This window comes from Erythrolamprus reginae, chromosome 2, assembly GCF_031021105.1.
Source record: "Erythrolamprus reginae isolate rEryReg1 chromosome 2, rEryReg1.hap1, whole genome shotgun sequence".
Lineage (NCBI taxonomy): Eukaryota > Metazoa > Chordata > Lepidosauria > Squamata > Dipsadidae > Erythrolamprus > Erythrolamprus reginae.
This window is the reverse complement of record NC_091951.1, coordinates 183,721,344-183,736,302: the sequence shown is the minus strand read 5'-3', so window position 1 is coordinate 183,736,302 and position 14,959 is coordinate 183,721,344. Positions and strand designations below refer to the sequence as shown.

The window sequence follows — 14,959 nt, the reverse complement described above, 5'->3', positions numbered from 1 at the left end:
GCTTAGAAACAAAATTCAGTTGTAGTATGGAAGTGAGAAACACATCAAGACATCTTTGGTCCAAAACAAACTCCGAATCTCATGGATTATTTGGATCTCATGGATCTCATTTTACTTGCTAGAGAGCAAGAAGTACTGTAGTGTCACATGACATTTAAAAGCAGATACAGTATAAGGAAATGAACACATTTTTAAATTCTCAAATTCCCATGTAAGATGTTCATAATTTATAATTTGTGAAGTATTGTGGCAGTCCATGACTGTAATAAAGACTGAAATCGAATATGAAATACATTTCATATTTTTTCCCTTGTGTCATAATTCCATTCACACAGAGATGGGGGAAAACAGGCAATTGAATGGCAGGGATAAAGTGGCAACAGCACAGATAGCCATGTGGGAGTAGCCAGGAATGTAGCGGAAAGGATTGAGCAACAAGTTTCAGCCAATGATTAAAAACAACCATAAGAAAGCAAAAGTTGCAGAGAGAAAAATACTGACTGCCTTTTAATAAGAGGCTTCCTTTAGGCAAGGAATCCTATCAACCGAGATACTTTGGGGAATTGCAGGGATGTAGCCACGATCTGATTCTACATCCCTCCTGACAAGTATCTGGTCCTTCTTTCAGGCAAGAGACAAATGCTCTTCTCTATAGAGCATCTTCTCTGTATTAAAAATAAAGGGAGTTTGGCCGTCCAGAGGGATTTTAACTTCAGTTTTTTCCTACGTTTAAGATGAATTTCAGTCACTTTTGAAAGACAAACTGATGCTAAGGGCACATGTGTATTGTACATCTATCACCCTGATCCTCATCATTGAAAAATCAGACAAATGGTAGATATGTTATGTCTAACACTGGTATTAAAAAAAAAACCTTTTCATACAATTAATCTTTCATGCACACTATTCAGATGCCAGTCAGTATAAGGGACACAATTTCTTGCTAGTAACACAGCTGCCTTTGTTTCTGGCTAAGTAAAGTTTGGTGCTGTGCAATTCAATAAGAACACTTTGTAATTACTGTATATTCAAGGATCTCTATCTCTCTCTTTCTTGCTCTCATTTTTGCACAAACCATACTCATTGTTGCTGCTTTTGTACCTTTGTCCACTGCAGGCTCTGCAGCTTGACTACTAGCCACTTCATTCTATTTTATCCTTTGTTCTTTTTGCTATCATTTGGCCACTGCTACTCCTACCTTGCGTACAAGCTTTTGCCTCTTTAGCAATTTTACAAATGTAACAGTAAGAGAATGGGAAATATTCCAGAAGCAATCATTCTTCTGAGCAGCTAACACCCAATCCACAAAAATATGCTTTCAATGTATCTATCCATGGCAAAATACAGAGTTAATCACAATGCAATAATCAAGGATTTGCATAACAAACTCATTTACTGGCTTCATCTCTTTTATTGTGTGTAGACAATTCGAAATAGTTCCCCAAAATTGTAATCTTTCTGCTAAATGTTCTTATTTGACTTGCGAGTAATTTCCACAGATATTGATAGAGCTAGTTCTCTGCTTACCAACTGCCTTGTTGAGAGACTATTTAATAAAGTTTTTATTTATTTTTATTTATTATTTAGATTTGTATGCCGCCCCTCTCCGCAGACAGTATAAAAAGAGCTTTGCAATCACTACATTTGCAAGAACCATTACACTGTCCCATAGTCACACACAGTTGGTGCGCTTCACAACTGGCTTGCAACAAGCAGAGTTAATTATGAAGACAGAAGCAAAATTGTTCATCAAGGTCACCTGATGTTTTCCTTAGCAACCATTGCACTTAGCAACAGAGTTGCTGTTCCCAATTGCTAAGCTAGAACAGCTTGTACTAGAAGATACTGAAATCATTGTGCTTGTACTCTATTTAGTGACATAAAAAGTTGTTATATAGAGACAAACTTTTGGAAACAATATCTTAACAAAAAATAAAAAAGGAGGAGGGGGGAAGGTGACTTTTAAAAAGAAACATTTGCTCACCAAAGTTGACAATATTAAAACTAAGGAACAAATAAAAATAAATGTGTTGCTCTACTGTAATTGATTTATTAAGAAAAAAAAGTATTTAAACTATGTGGAGGGCTACCTACTATATCTTTATTAGCTTCACTATTCCATTTCACTCTACACTGGAATAGCAGCTGTATGTAATGACTTTACTGTTAAAAAGCAATGATATACAGAACTCGAAAAATTAGAATATCGTGCAAAAGTTCTATTTATGCTATTCATTCTAGATATTCTGATTTTTTGAGTTTTACCTATATATAGCACTCAAATTGATATATCTAGAATATTTAGAATACAGTGTTCCCTCGATTTTCGTGGGTTCGAACTTCGCGAAAAGTCTATACCACGGTTTTTCAAAAATATTAATTAAAAAATAGTTCATGGGTTTTTTCCCTATACGATGGTTTTTCACGCCTGATGATGTCATATGTCATTGCCAAACTTTCATCTGCCTTTAATAAATATTTTTTTAAATAAACTTTAATAAATAAACATGGTGAGTAATAATATAAATGGTTGCTAAGGTAATGGGAAATTGCAATTTAGGGGGGTTTAAAGTGTTAGGGGAAGGCTTGTGATACTGTTCATAGCCAAAAATAGTGTATTTACTTCCGCATCGCTACTTCGCGGAAATTCGACTTTCGCGGGCAGTCTCAGAACGCACCCCCCACGAAAATCGAGGGAACTCTGCATCTTGTTTCTCCCAAACAATACGCTTTATTTGAATCAGTAAGTTCATGTAAATGCAGGTGATGTTTTACTCTGAAGGCAAGTATGCTTATAAATTCTAAACAGAAATCTTTAAAACTGAGTGAAAAGTTCCTTCAATTTTAATTCAGAAAAAAATTGGTTGCCACAGAGATCTTGATGTTCGAGGAACACTTCATTCTGTTGCATAAAAGCCATACCTTCATCAGCAAAATCACCAAACGCACAGCCACAGACGTGTCTGCCTTCCCCAAAAAATCACAGCAATGTGATAAGGTTTGATTTGGGGCTATGAGGCATCTCTAATGCCTTTGGGTAGGAAACAAAGCTGAAACTACAGATAATTCTTACATTAATTTGTCAAGTACAAAATGCTACTTATCTGTTAAAATACAAATAACAGACTATAAGTAGGAGGCACTGGTTCTACAGATCAAGTTCACAATCTATTCTTTCCTTTTTTGGATTGCTATTCTTTTTCAAATCAATAGAAACAGATAAGTGGCTAGGCTGGGCAGCCAATGTGATGTGGAGTTAAGAGTGTTGTACTAGGACAATATTATACAGTACTACGACAAGATATTTAACTCATGTTCCCATCCAGACAGATACCACTTTTAGCTAATTAGAATCTCTTTTTCTGTCAGTCAGACTCTCTGATGAAGTAAAAATAAGTGGGCACATGGAAAGAGAATTGCATGCTATCTTGACCTTCTTAAGTTATCAATGCAGCCTCCCCCCCCCCAAAAAAAACCCCTAGTCCCATGATGGTGAACCTATGGCATATGTGCCACAGGTGGCATGCAGAGCCGTATCTGCCAGCACACGAGCCGTTGCCCCAGCTCAGCTCCAGCGCACCGGGCAGCTGATTTTCGCTCATGGAGAGGCTCTGGGAGGGCATTTTTAGCCTCTGGAGGGTCTCTGGGGATGCAGAGAAGGCAGTTTTCTTCTTCTCCAGGCTCCAGGGAAACCTCTGGAGCCTGGGGAGAGCGAAAAATGGCCTACTGGGCCCACTGGAAGTCAGGAAATGGAGAGCGGGGATGGTGGAAGTTGTGTATGCATGCACAAGGGCGGAGACTGCGAAGGGAGGATCACACACATTATTATTATTATTATTATTATTATTATTATTATTATTATTATTATTTATTAGATTTGTATGCCCATCTCCGTAGATTCGAGACGGCTCACAGCAACAATAAAACAATGTAAAACAAATCTAATAATTTAAAAAACACTACAAACCACATTTTTTAAAGCAAACATACACACATATGTGCAGGGGATTGGGGCACAGGGGAGATTGAACTATAGGCATGGGCACACATGTACACATGATAGCATGTGTGCGGGCACTTTTGGCACCTGAGGGAAGAAAGGTTCGCCATCACTGCCTCACTTCATTACAGCTAAAATCATAAACTGGAATATTCCTAGCCCAAACCATGATATCAGTGTGGTCAAGCACCATTAATTCAAAGTCCATCTCTTGCATTCATTTATTTTATTAATCAAATGTGTACACTGCCAATTTCATTTCATGAGTTGGAGCAAAATTGCTCAGTTTAGACACATAAGGACTAGAACATAATTCTATATCTACTTGAATCAGATTTTTTTTTCTGAAGCTTTGGGAGAATCAAATTGCAAACAAACTGATCACATGCTGAAAACCTTTGCTTTTATATTCTTCTTATCACTGAAGGGAAGGGAAGGCAGCTAGATATAACATTGTTCCAAATAAAGATAAGAAATTCCCTAGACATAACTCCAGTTTATATCCACTGTAGCAAAATAATCAGGTTACAGAATTATTGAAGAAAATAATTTAACTTAGGCAAAAAATAGAGAACCATTTATTAGTAAAAGTCATCTTAAACCTGGAAATAGGGGACTTTTTAAAGGACTCTTGTTAGGATCCAAGAAAAACTAATTTGGAGGAGAACAGGCCACAGACTTTTGCCATGGTTCTGTGATCTTTTCTTTTAGAATTGTGGATTACCTAATTTTATTAAGTTATTACATACTTGTGAGCAGAAATGATGCATATGGAATGACATGGCACCTTCACTGCAGAGAAGCAAACTGTCCTTGAATAAGATGACATCATTAGAAGACTTAAACATCAGATGGATGCAAATGATCCAAGCCTGATCTTGTTTTTAAAAGGTTCACATCTGTTACATCTAGCATACAACACAGGGCATATTCCAAAACAATGTGTACTACAATGGTTTGAGTGAGTTTGAGTGAGGCCACCAGGATTGAAATAGCTTGGTACAACAGCAAAACTGATGTACTGTACTATCAAATAAGTACTAGCCAATATTTTACAAGAAGAGATCTATTATACCTCTCCACAAATAACACACTTGTTTTGTAAATTAGCATTAGAAAATCTTGTAATCACTTTAGTTTTATATTAGAATTTTTATACAAACAGGAAATACAAAATACATTTATGGACCGTATTGGCAAGAAAGAGTACAATCAAAGGAAAAAGTGTTGTCTGGTCAAATTATCAAAGTTAACTGAGCCAACAAATAGCCAAGAAATGCAACGAAAGAATTGGGATTCTATATAAAAGCTAAGCAATGGCCAATGTTTTCACTGAATAGCCCAACAGAATTTCTGATCAGTCACAGGCAGCTGAAATCTCATTTAATGCATGGGTGATGCCTGATATATAATACACACACATATATTTGATATATACAATTGATATATATCAATCTTGGTATGCCAATATATTTATTTAATTTATACCAAGATTGATCACTTGACTTTTATATTCAACTGCATTTACCATTCTGAAACCCGTGTATCCTATTTGAAGATAATCTTTTAGAGATTTGCACAATCCTTAATTTTACTATCCTGAATAATTTGGTATAATCTGTACTTGTGTCTATCACATTGCTCATGGATATACAAGCAAAACACTGCTCTGGTATCCAGAGGACTCCATTTTGCACACTATCAGTGTGAGAATTGCCTATTTATTCTTGTTTTCCAATTCCTGGTTTTTATTATCTGTCCTCTTAGTCGATGGCAGATGAATTTGCTCAAGAACATTTGGCGAATGACTTCTGTTATAGTGTTTTTTGAAAATCCAATTAGGTAGTATTTATTGGATCATTCTTGTCCACAAGCTTTGCCCATACTATCAAAATTGTCTACAAGGTTAGAGTGCCTTACATTTTAAAAAGCTATGCTCTCTTTTAATAGAGGAAGATCTGATCAATAGCTTACTAGACTCTCGGTCATTTTTAAAAGATTGTAGTCATATTGGCTTTTTTCTAGTGTTCTGTATAGAGGCAGGTATTAAAAATATATATTTTTCATGTTGAACATAAGAACTCTTGAGTATTATTATTATTATTATTATTATTATTATTATTATTATTTATTAGATTTGTATGCCGCCCCTCTCTGTGGTATCATCTGTATACAAAGGTTACTTATATTTGGTCAGGTTATCTTACAACATTACCTTTTACAGGCAGTTCTCACTTAATAACAGTAGTAATAACTTAATAACAGCAACAGGGAAATATTGTCACTAAGCAACAGGTCATGTGATGTTGCACTTTACAATCAAGTCACTTAGTGACAGACATTCTAGTCCACGTCGTTAATCAAACACTACTTATCTTTCTCTTAAAGCAATATTCCAAAATGAGAGCCTGTCCTAGTCTCAAAATTAGTTCCATTTCTAGATTTTCATATTCTCCATCAGCACACCTTAAAGCTCCCACTATCCTAAGATCATTAAGGTCACCTTAATATATTTCGCCATGCCCTCCACAGCATCATTATTTTTCCTTCACTGCTTCTTTGATTATTCTCCTCACTTGGATAAGATTTGCATCTTTGATCCTGCAGGTTAACCAGACTGATTCCCTTCTGGACTCCCATAGATGCTGATCTACTTAGATACCAGTGACCTAAGGCAGTGATTTTCAACCTGGGGGTCCATGATGTCATCACAGGGGGTCCTGCAAAGGCTTGAAGAAATGTCATACTTTAAATTTTGAGTTAAATCTTTGTGGTCCATAGCCACAAAAGATATTTAAAAGGGTGTGTGTGTGTGTACCATGGTGAAGAAAAGGCTGAGAACCACTGATCTAAGTTACCGGTATACATTTTACCTGACACTCTCCATTATAGCTTTCTATCTTCAAATATTGTGGGGACATTGGCTCTCTTTATTACCCTATTCAACTAGCCCCATCTTTATTTTTCAAAAACAAAGCATGACTGTGTACCCTATCCCAGCAACTATCCATTTATATTCACACCAAAGGTTTTGGCAAAATAATTACTTTGTAACTAGCCGAATTAAAAAATTGGGGATGCTATTTAATGTTAAGTCCAGTATCATAGATAGCTCCCTTGTCTAGCTACTCCAAGAAGTAATTATTTAGGGTTTCTAGAAATTAGATTTCCTCATTTACATATACTGTACATATTGTTCGTATTTATTTATTTATTTGATTTGTATGCCACCCCTCTCCGTAGACTCGTATTACAAGCTGTGAGCCGGTCCGGGTCCTCGGAGAAGGGTGGCATACAAGTCTAATAAATTGAATTGAATTTCTAGAACAAGATTTTCAAGTCAAAGTGAAGATAACTGATGTCTCCTACCAGTATTACTACTGTAATGAAACTTTATTTTTACAGACCATTTGAGGGAGGTGCTAGTTGCAGTTAAAGTTATTTCTTAAATATGAAAGCATATTGTTGTGGCAATTTATATCACTTGTGTGTAAGGATGTAAGTAAGAATATCACATAAATCATCACAGATGTTGTGTTAATTGCCTCATCAAGATTACTTTAGATGCAACTGACATCCATTATTCCAGGATCTGTCTCTGATCTGCTGCATCCACCAAAATAAATTAGTCTGTTAAATCAGTTTTTTTTCCATATGCCCTCTTTTCATTTTTCATTCTACAGTTCAATTTTAGTTTCTTGGTTCAAGAGGATAAGAATGATATACTCCTATTAACTTGCTTTTACACAGATAGGGAATCCTCTGTTGTTCGATAGAAAAGTCTGTCTCATTTATGCCTTCTAAATTTTATGGAATTCCATTAGTTCGACACACAAGGCAACTCTGTTCCCAGTATATCCTTCCTGAATGTATTTATAGCCAGAGATAATTGTACTCTATTATGCATCAACACTCAAACTGTTCTTTTGTGGCTTACAGATTTCTAGCATATACAAATAAATACATATGAAGTCTCACCTTGAATTTTCTATGCCATACACCTTTAACCTTGTGATTTTCTTGATGGATTATATTTATTTCCTAGCTATTCCTCACTAAGCAGACACAAAGGTTTATACTCAGGGGCGTTTTCCCTTCTAAACCAGATGTACTTCCCTTCTTGTCAGGTACCAATCTCCTGAGAATCAGTCTCTAGAAACAATGTATGAATAGCAGTACCAGTCTCCTTTATTAAATTTGCTACATTTTCATTTTAACCAAATTTATTCATTTAGATTACAACAGATTACTCCTCAGGTAAAAGGGAAAGATGTCAATCACTGGATTCTTGTGTCATCATATTGTAGGTGTGGTCAGCTATACACACACACACAGTTTGCTGAGTCCATCAATGAAATCAAAGGACAAACTTCAATGTTCTTGTTAGTAATTTAAGCAAGGGCTATCTAAGAAAGGGATTCAACTAAGCTTTGGGTGGCTGGAACATAGATACTGATTTACAGGGTGACCATGGGCCTTAACGAATTTCCACAATGATCATGAAAATAAAGTGGGGAAAGACAACCACGAAAACTATGGTACCATGGTTAGGAAAAAAAACAAGTTTATATAATTTTATGTACATATTTTAAACAGGTCCAATATTTGTTGACTTTAAAAAAAAATATGTATAGCCTCCACCTAATAGTAAGTGAAAGAAAAACAAGGCTTAAATTTACAACTTTAGGTCTGTTCTATGCTTTTGTTTTTATTGTAAAAATGTATCTTATGAATGAATAATTTATTTTGATAATAAAAGAAATTTAACTTTTTTCTATCATACACATCTGACCATAATACAGATACTCCCTACATTAGTAATATCTTGAAAGATAGCATTCTAAAATAGCTACTATTATGATATCACAGCTACTGATCAATATAGATTATACCGCTGGACAAATTGCAAAAGAAATTGCTTTGTTACTTATCTGGGACAATTTAATAAACAATTTAACCCTTATTGTTATACATAAGACAAATTTATAAAAATAAATATAACCCTACATAATACCATTGTTTAAATTATGAGTATACATCAAATTACCTAAAAAGCACAATACAAATCTTTATATGCTATATTTTTTCCTTCTAAGGTTTGACTGCTGAATTTTGAAACAAAATTTTGAGCTGGGTTAAATAATTTTCAAGTAATGAAATCATTTAAAAAGTTGATTATCAAGGGAAACTAGTCCAGCAACCTCCTTTATGCAAAAATAAGAATCTTTCCCACAGTTGTCCATATACAACTGTTATAAGCATGAATAAAGTATTAACTTACTTTAAATCTTTTCAACTCTCTTACCACCATTCCTTCAACTTCCTTACATATTCTAACAGTGATATTATTCCTGTTTCCACAATATGAACATCCTGGCTCTTATTATAAATTCTGGATGATTTGCACATTTTAACTGTTTGAAAAATTATCAGATCTTCCAGTCTCCTGAAATCCTGAACTGACTGACTCCTAGGTACAGGATTTTAAACTTCTATTTTTTTAAAAAAAAATTATTAGGCATGTAGAGGTGGGATGGAATCAAAGTCTTTCCTAGGATCACATGGCTGCTTTCCACAACCGCAGCAGAAAGAGGCATTTGATTTGGTAGCAGGGCTCCTGTGTACTCCCAAAACATATTTTTCTCTTTGAATTTTAAACCTTGCAAAGTCCTAATTCTCCTCTTCCTCCTAGCTTATAAAAATGGAAATCATTAATAATTCTCCTAGACTTTCAATGCTTCAGAAGAAAATTTTGCACTTCCTGAAAATTATCAAATGTAACATAATGCGGAAATAATCAAACCTTTGCTGCAAGAGGTATAAAGTTTGGAGGTACACTATGGCAAAATTGGGTATCTAAATAAGCATCTGCATTCATAATTTGGTTTATATATGAATATTTTAATGAAGTTATGGTTTGTATCTTTGATTTTTTGTTCTCACCATCTTTGGTTTGGAAAATCTCTGAAACTATATATAAATAACCTATTTCCAAGTCTATGTCACATCCATCACAAAATGTCTCTTACAATACACTAACAATTTCATATGAAAAATCCCTGTTTTAACAAAACATAATTACTATTTAAATTATCCTTTTTCAAGTTGGTTTTTATATTTCATTTAAATCTTTTCAGAATGAAGAGAAATTCTTTAGCATTAATAAATCAGTAAGACAAAACATTCATCACCTTATAATATACCGTATGTGCCCTCTAATTCCAAGGCCTAGCCATAAGTACTAGTAAAAGATTTTCTAGAATCTTCCAGAAAATTAAGCTTTTAATAGCATTTATATTTTTGTTAATACTCCTTTAAACACAACCTCAAGACCAAAGTCAATTTAAAATAAGCTATCCTTATCTTAAAATATCAGAGCCCGCTCTTATCCCAATGCATCACTTTCTGCCTATTTTTCAGGATTCTTGTCATACAAGATGATCCCTGATGTAGTAAACATAACTTTGAGTACATCGTAGTGTCTCCCCTGCCAGCTAATTTATAGGACAAATGTGGCAACCTTGTTTATTCCTTTCCCTAATAGTAGCAAACTGACTATAGACCTCACAGTTTATGGATTATAATTTTAGTAGTATTGACTTTGGAGTCTTCGGAGAGGGAGCGGCATACAAATCTAATAAATAATAATAATGTGGATTTTATCATGGATTTTATCTGTTATTTATCATTTTATCCTTCAACTTTTGGTTGTGCATTTACTGAGTGTTTTTATTTGTTTTGGTCTATGACTGTAGTAATAAATTTGATTTAATTAGATCCATGCTAAAATCCAAACAGTAGAGTGGGCAATGTCCCACAAATGTCACCCATATCTGTTTTAGTAAAACTGGTGTTTCACGATTTCACCATAAAGAATGAAACCTGGCAATATAGTTTGCGGTGGGGGAGACCTCTGCTTTTGCAAAAGTATCTATAAAAACCTAATGGGAACATCAACAATTCCCACAAAGTCGAACAACTAGCTAGACTTATCCATAGGTTTTTGTAGGGATACTTGATGCAGCCTCAGATAATGAATCCCCCCTTCAGTTTCGTATCTAAATTATTTGCACAAGGTGCCAGTGAGTGACACTTTGAAAAAATATCCCTCTCCTCTCTCCCCCAACCAAGCCCTCGATTTTAATAATCGCAGCAAGAGATAATTACTGACCTCGCCTTCAGGTAGCTAGCTACACACTTTAAGCATCAAGGGAGGGAGGGAGGGAGGGAAGGAAGGAATTCCAATTGAGGTTAACTGCAATCTCCCAATTTAGGCAAATCTTGAACTCCAGTTGACAGGCGGCCCCAAAGCCCACACACACGGAAGCCCCTCCGACCAGCACTCAAGAGAGGAAGGCAACCAGCTCCCAAATCATCCTTAAAGGGACACACCGTGGGTTCGATCCCGGGGATCGGCTGCGACAAAAAAACAAGACCTGGCCCGGGGATTCAAATGCCAACGCCAAAGGGAAGTTCGTCTCCTTCCATCCTGCAACGTAAAAGGGTGAGGCACGTTTTCCCTCCCCTCGCCCCCACCCTCCTCAAAACCTTATCCTTTGCCTGAACGAGGAGCGCCGCTTCTCCGCTCGCCTTCCGGGGAAGCATCGCCCCCAGCCTTCCGAAAGAAGGGCCACTCCGGGGAGGGGGGGGCCAGCGAGAATCAGCCCCGCCGAGGGAACCCACCCCGGGAGGCGAGGGTCTCCTGCCCTCCCACAACCGCCAATAGAGCCCGTATAGCCTGGCCCCTTCGCAAGGCACGCCCTCCTCCTCCTATTATTCACGCTAGCCGGCCAACACAGCTGAATCCAGCCACTCACCGGGTAGGGGTTCCTCCCGCCCGCCGGTCCCTCCTCCCTTCCCTCTACACAGGCCGGGGCTGCAGGGCAAAGCCCGAGATCCCCTCAAAAGGGGATGGTGCGGAAGTAGCAGCTCCGTGCCTTCGGAGGGGAGGGAGTGGGAAAGAGGCAAGCAAAGGGCGGCAGCGGGCGGCTCTGGCAAGAGGCGGCGGCGGCGGCCCAGACCGGGCAGACCACCAGCCACCAACTTCGTCGGTGATAACAATAGGACTGCCGGCGCAGCGTCGGCTTTTTATAGGGAGGGGGCACGTGACGCGGCGCGCTGCGCCTCCCTCCCGTACGCCGCGCGCCGCACTCGCGCGGTGGTATGGGAAACGTAGTCGCCCTCAGAAAGGCGGCGCTTGCGCAATAGAACGTTGCGGAGGGGGGGGCTAGGAGTGGTGGTGGTGACAGTTTGTCCAGGTAACGGCCGCATCTGAGGTGAGGATGAAGAGAACCACGTAACGCTTGGAACTCTGGGAAATGGAGCCCGTCGGCTTCTTCCAGTGCTTGCTAAAATTAGGTGCCAGAATGCAACCTGGCTGTTTTCGCTAAAAGTATTCCTTAAAGATAAATAAATAAAAGTGATTTTTTTTTAAAAAAAAAATCCGGAGAGGTTACCAACCTGTAAGTTCAAATTGCCATTTTATTCCGAGCGAGTCTAATTTTAAAAGCAAGACAATCTTGTATTCCAGATAGCGGAGGAGCACTTTTTCCTGCTTGAGTTTAGGCGGTTTGTGGGTGCGGAGAGTACTACACTGCTCAAAAAAAATAAAGGGAACACTTAATACAACACAATATAACTCCAAGTAAATGAAACTTCTGTGAAATCAAACTGTCCACTTGGGAAGTAGCATTGTTTGACATTCAATTTCACATGCTGTTGTGCACATTCAACTTTATACAGAACAAAGTATTCAATGAGAATATTTATTTTATTTATTTATTACATTTGTATGCCATCCCTCTCCGCAGACTCGGGGCGGCTCACAACAATAATAAAAAACGATGTATCACAAATCTAATATTAAAAAGTCTCTAAAAATCCCTTATTTAAAAAACAAGACGCACACACAAACATTCCATGCATAAATTATATTGGCCAGGGGGAGATGTCTCAATTCCCCCATGCCTGAGGGCAGAGGTGGGTTTTAAGAAGCTTGCGAAAGACAAGGAGGGTGGGGGCAATCATAATCTGGGGGGGGAGCTGGTTCCAGAGGGTCGGGGCTGCCACAGAGAAGGCTCTTCCCCTAGGTCCTGCCAGACGATATTGTTTAGTTGACGGAATATTTCATTCATTCAGATATAGGATGTATTATTTGAATGTTCCCTTTATTTTTTTTTGAGCAGTATATTTTATCACACTCTGCAATCGTGACACATCTGCAGAACTTGTGGGCCAGTTTCTTTTTTGGATTAACAAAAACAGAAAATAAAAATGTGATATCTGATATCTGAGAGAATCATTATACCAAGTAAACAACTGCAGGACTGTTTCAGGATTTAATAACTCCACTAGGCTAATTATATGTGGCTGTAATTGTAGTCTTAATTTAAAAACAAGTTTAGTTAACTTGATTCTGGTGTTCAGTTATAATAGATTCAGTCAGTATGTTACAACTGATTAGAAGTACTGTATCAGACTTGACACAATGAGAGAAGAATCTGAGTGGAAAATGTAGACACCATATGCATAAGCCTACAAAAAAATTGTATGAGAGAGGCACAGAAAGAGAGATTGGTTTTGTTATAAAACTAGAGGAGATAACATATAATTTAATCATCTCAGGCACACTGATTGTACTGTTTAAAAAATAAAATCAAAAACTGCCATTGTGAAAATAAAACAACCTATAAAAATGTACTGACTCTTTATAAAATATGCAAATTTCTAGACCTCCAAGATGTCCCCCCCCCAATTAATCAAAAAACCAGAAGGCTATATTGAACCATGAAGTCTGTCATTTAGTCATTTTCAAGCCATCCATTGCAACAAGACCATGTAACTTGGGTGATGACAAAAATTACAGTCATTTAAGTACAGTTTGGATTTACACTTTACAATTAACCAAATTTTGTTTTCTTGAGCACTGATTACATTCTTAGCCTGATTCTACAGAAAACACTAGCCCATAAATCATAGATGGATTTATTGTTAAGAAGCCAAGGCCAAAAACTGCATTATGATGGCTTAGCAGACCATGTGAATCCAATCACTGACACTCAAGTCCCATTACATGTTTGTTTTTTTAAAATACTGAATAGGCATTCACACTGAAAATACATTCCTCTTGTTGAAATTATAAATATGGATTCTTTTAACTTCTAAGTGAAAGTATACCATAAAGTTATTTCCTTGGATTCCAGGATAGAAGAAAGAACATTTGTATTACCCTGTAGTTCCATTTTTCAATTTTGATTGGTTCCTTCCACTCCCTTCAACTTAGTCTCAACATTAATGAATACTGCATTTTCATTGTATGCAGTCAGTGCCTAGATTTTAAATACTGCAACACTTTTGCTCACCACTGGATGGAGTGGCATGAAAGGAAAATACCGTACATTTGGAGAAACATGCCTATTGGCAAATTGAACAAGTACAAAATTCAGCCCTACCTCATAGAATAGATACTTGAATGAGAAATACCAATCTATTTCCATGTGGTAGAAAAGATCGGTTTTGGATTTAATAATCTGAGTCACAAATTGCTTTTATTTCGTAACCAACTCTTTTGTACATTACCAGACTTTAGGGTAAAATTAATGCCATCCAATAATAAGTGCACATGTACTTAAACGTGACATAAGATATTAAATCATATTCATGATATGTCAATGGCTTACCAATAGCTTAGGGTAGATGACAAAGTAAGCCACAGTTTGTTTTCTTTTCTGTTTTTAAAATGTCCCTTTTATATTTATCTTATTAAATTTATATGCCACCCGTTTCACCTAGAGGCAACTCTAGATGGGATACAACCAATAAAAGCAACAGGATAAAACATTAAAACAAATATTAACACTAAAATTGATTTAAAAATTAACAAAGATGGCAAGAAAGGAAGGGAGATGCACATGGAAAGGTGGTGAGATCTTATCTCAGTCCATTAACCACCAAGACTTG

General features: G+C 37.0%; 1 protein-coding gene across 1 annotated transcript in view; it reads right to left on the bottom strand.

Moving 5' to 3' along the window:
- Positions 1–12,069, bottom strand: part of CSRNP2 (cysteine and serine rich nuclear protein 2) — a 45,063-nt gene extending 32,994 nt beyond the window's left edge. The window contains exon 1 of the mRNA XM_070740717.1: positions 11,818–12,069. The gene's annotated coding sequence lies outside the window, so the exon portion shown is untranslated. The remainder of the gene's footprint in view (positions 1–11,817) is intronic.
- Between the last annotated feature and the right edge of the window lie 2,890 nt (positions 12,070–14,959).